This window comes from Montipora foliosa, chromosome 3 (genome assembly GCF_036669935.1).
Source record: "Montipora foliosa isolate CH-2021 chromosome 3, ASM3666993v2, whole genome shotgun sequence".
Classification (NCBI taxonomy): domain Eukaryota; kingdom Metazoa; phylum Cnidaria; class Anthozoa; order Scleractinia; family Acroporidae; genus Montipora; species Montipora foliosa.
In genome coordinates this window covers 61,945,710-61,950,073 of record NC_090871.1, presented here as the reverse complement: position 1 = coordinate 61,950,073, position 4,364 = coordinate 61,945,710, and the positions used below count along the sequence as shown (strand labels likewise).

General features: G+C 38.9%; 1 long non-coding RNA gene across 1 annotated transcript in view; it reads left to right on the top strand.

Annotated features, from left to right (window-relative positions):
• The first annotated feature begins 813 nt into the window (after positions 1 to 813).
• LOC137995069 (uncharacterized) overlaps positions 814 to 4,364 on the top strand; it is a 9,070-nt gene continuing 5,519 nt past the window's right edge. Inside the window, exons 1-2 of the long non-coding RNA XR_011122252.1 lie at positions 814 to 1,034; positions 1,693 to 1,737. This is a non-coding gene — a long non-coding RNA (uncharacterized lncRNA). The remainder of the gene's footprint in view (positions 1,035 to 1,692; positions 1,738 to 4,364) is intronic.

Sequence of the window (4,364 nt, the reverse complement as noted above, 5' to 3'; positions counted from 1 at the left end):
AACAACTGTAAAATGGCCTATTCATTTGAGGCGAGATTCATTATTTCTGCTTAATGAGTTTGTAACGACTCGAGGAGCATATCAAGGTAATAAGCTTGAGGGGTGTAATGAATCATTTGTTTCTTGTGTGATCGAACTATATAATGCCCTCCATTCTTTCCTTGAATTGTTCCTGAACGGAGAAGGTTTTAGTTTCTGAATCCGCTTAGATTCAAAATTGAGGGTGTAACAAAGCAAATGACGATTAAGAATGCATTCAATCAGTTTTAGCCATAACAAACCCTTAATGTCTTCGCTATGCAAGACCAGAGTCTCGTATAATGTATGCGTTCTCATTACAACTTTGAGCCCCGCCGAACGAAACCATTACTTGAGGAGGGGCGCATTGGGGTCTAGCAGAAACCGAAAAACCGCTCAAAAATTTACCCAAAATCGAAAAACCGAAGTAAATTTCTATTAAAACCGGAAACAGAATACAAAACCATCAAAACCGAAAGTTGACAGACCCGGATTTTCAAAACTTTAATCAATCTGATACATTAGTGGCACCCGAAGGATACGGACTAAACTATGTTAAATTTCGCACGCGCTCGCGGTTGAGGAAACCAGAAACCAAATAGGCAAAACCGAAAACCGGGTTGGATACCAAATCAGAAAAACCACTTGTATTTGGCCGAAAACCGAAAACCAAATGCTTAAATAAGGAAAAACCCGAAACTGTAACACGCACAAAAACCGAAAAACCAAAGTTTCTCGGTATAAAAACCGAAAAACCGAAAATCCCAACGACCCCGTCCTTTACTCGTTCGGAGCAATGGAACAGTCATCTCACCTCGATCTGTTCTCTTGAGAACTTTTCAGCTTCCCTCTCCAGTTTTACTTTTTTCGCATACTAGGAATAAGTGATTTTTGTCATGAAAGTTAAGAGTTTTCGTACAAGATTCGATAATGCATGGATAACCACATAAAAACATCAAATTTTGCAAAGTCATTTCTTGTCGTCGAGGGCCTCACATCGATTAGCATCCATTTTGGTAAGTCAGTACTCACTGTTACTCACTTCTTAATAACACGAGAAAGTAATTTGATTTATGATTGAATTTGATTTACAGACTTTGCCAGTCAAGCTGGCAGAGCGCCACAACAGCTTGCGCATATTACTGTGGCCCCTTTTTACCCACCCAACCATGATACTCAACAGAAGACAGACCAGAACACCGGGAACTACGTGCCCTACTCTTAGCGACAAGTGTGTGGGTTCTTTTACGTCCCACAGGATTATAAAGATTGAAGGGTTATGAGACGGGACCTCCGGCTTATCGTTCTTATCCGAGAAGACTTGAAAGTCTAACCATTTGCAGATGTAGTTACAAAGGCAGCGCTTTCTCCTCAGTTATTTAAAGACCCTGAGTGTTGGTCCGGCCGGAGTTGAACTCACGACCTCCCGAGTGACAGTCCGGTGCTCAACCAACTGAGCCACCGGTGCGCGGTGTGTGATAAACCAGTTCTGATGACTTCTGCGTTACTTTTTGTTGTTTTCTCTTTACTCAGTTTGGATCAAGTTAGTGACTGGGCAGAATTCCTTATAAGTTGATTTCCTGAAGTGATCACCGTCACTCATGATCAGTTACGAATGACGCACCCAAATGATGCACCAGTATTATTTATCCCTTATTTCTTTTTTTCTGCCAGGTTTATTATTCCTGCTCAAAAGGTTTTAAAGAGGAACATCGCAAGGTATTTAGTAATATTAGCTTGATGGGTGTAATAAGTTATTTGTCTGTCGTTTTGAGGTAATAAGGAACATTAGCTTGAGGGGTGTAATAAGGGTCTAATAAATTATTGGTTTCTTTTGTGATCGAACTATATACTGCCCTCCATTCTTTCCTTACACATCGAGAAAGTAAGTAAATGATGTATCTTGAATTGTTCCTGAAGGGAAAAGGTTTTAGTTTTTGAATCCGCTTAGATTCAAAATTGAGGGTGTCACAAAGCAAATGACGATTAAGAATGCATTCAATCAGTTTTAGCCATCACAAACCCTTAATGTGTTCTTGCTTTAAGTCTTACTTAAAGCTAAGCAAGACCAGAGCCTCGTATAATGTAAGCGTTCTCATTACAACTTTGAACCTCGCGGAACAAAACCATTACTTGAGTTGTTGGGAGCAATGGAAGTGTCATCTCATCTCGATCCGTGTTCAAGATAGATAGATACTTTATTATTACCTTAGATTGCAGTTATAACTGAATTGATAAGGTTTACATTACATTATTAAGAAATTAATTCAGTAAGTAAAATATATTAACTATTATGATACATTAAGATAAATCTAGGACTCTTGTCACAACTATGAAAACTAAGGGAAAGGAAAATAATAATAATTATTATTATTATGTAAAAATATATATACACATATAAAAATTATAAATTATAAGGTACCGAATGGAGAATTGACTAATGGTATTCGTTATATAAATAAAGAAAGTTTATTTAGAGTCATAAATCCTAGCGCTAACTTTAATAAAGGTATTACTGAACCTATTAGTCTTAAACAAGGGCGTTGCAAAAACCCTTGGTTTACGCAGGGTTACCGAAAGATGATTAGTGTTAAATGGTAATAAGTGAAATAACTGATTGTTAGGATTAGACATGGTTTGTTGAAAAAAACTCTGACACAATTCAGATCTTCTTTGCGATGAACTATTAATATTTGCGGTCTTAAGAGCATCAATGTATGGCACATTGTAGCCATATTGTTAGGAGATTGACCCGAGTCTAAAGTATTATGGGATGTAGAGCGAGAGTAACACGAGTTGAAGTTGTTGAAGACATTAAACGTTGAGTTTATATGAACCGATGTCGTCTCTTCGACGCAATAACACATATATAATACGCATGGCTCTCCTTTGTACTCTTTCTAAGGCTGAGCTAAGATACTCGGGTAGACTATAGTGAAACACTTGACAGGCGTATAGTAAAACTGACTGAATGCAAGCAATATAAAAACAGACTAGATCCTTAGCTGGAACATGAGCGCGCTTTAGTTGTATTAAAAAGTACAATCTCTTTGCCGCTTTTTTAACGGTAGCATCTACATGCTGATTCCATCTAAAATTATCCTGAATAATCACACCTAGTACTTTCACAGACTTAACAAGATAAATAATAGCGGTTTCGTTAATTGGTACTAGCTCGCGAATCGCCGGAGAACGTGAAAAAGAAATTCTAAGTTCTTTGCATTTCTTGGGAGGTAATTGAAACTTATTGATCTCGGACCACTTTGTTATCTCATTAATGGCATTCTGTGCCTGGCTGACCTCTCTGCTGTCAACTACTTCACAAACCGTTGTGTCGTCGACATACTTAACCGTACCATTCGCAGAGGGCACTACAAGATCATCGATCATAGCAATAAAAAGCCAGGGGCCGAGCTTGGGTGGGTGGGTTCAATTCCCACCCTGGTCAGAGTTTTTCTCTGTCCTTGTGTGGGCCCATTTCCATCAGTAGGGCTAACGCTCACATGGTTCATATGGGATTGAAATCTAGCACTTCACATTACACTCTATTCAGTTAACTCTGTTTAAAATATAAGTGCTACACGGCCAACGTTTGTATAAACGTAACCTTTCCTTGTACTTGTACATGTTCATTGCCGTGACTTTAAGTTTCAGTTCCCACGGCCTGCTCCCGTCTGACCTTGTAGCTCAGTCGGTAGAGCAGCGGAGATCTAACCCGAAGGTCGTGGGTTCAATTCCCACCCTGGTCAGAGTTTTTCTCTGTCCTTGTGTGGGCCCATTTCCATCAGTAGGGCTAACGCTCACATGGTTCATATGGGATTGAAATCTAGCACTTCACATTACACTCTATTCAGTTAACAATGTGTATAAGATCATTAAAATATGCCCATTTATCGTGAACAGTATTGTAATTATCTAGAGAGGACCAGTCCAAGGAGGTAAGAAAACGTCCAAAAGCTTGTCTAGAGCTCGATTTTAACTTTCTGATTCTTATGGTTTTACAGGCAGAATTATTTTCTTTAACGTGAAGTTTAGGGAAGAGAACAACGGTACAATGATCCGATAAACCAAAGGGAGAAAACCTTTCTGGATTATTGTAGAATCGGTCCAAGTTAGACAGAATAAGATCTTAAGTTCGTTCTCCTCTTGTCGGAAAGTTGACGAACTGAGTGAGATGGAACTGACTAGTCAGTTGGGAGATATCTGCCCGATTGAAATCGCCAGTGAGTAATATACCTGCATTTGGGATAGAGCATTCTATTCTTGAAAGAGTGTTTAATAGATAGTCAAGTAACCGATCATCTTTGGAGGTAGGGGGATGGTACACGATTCCAATAATTGTACAA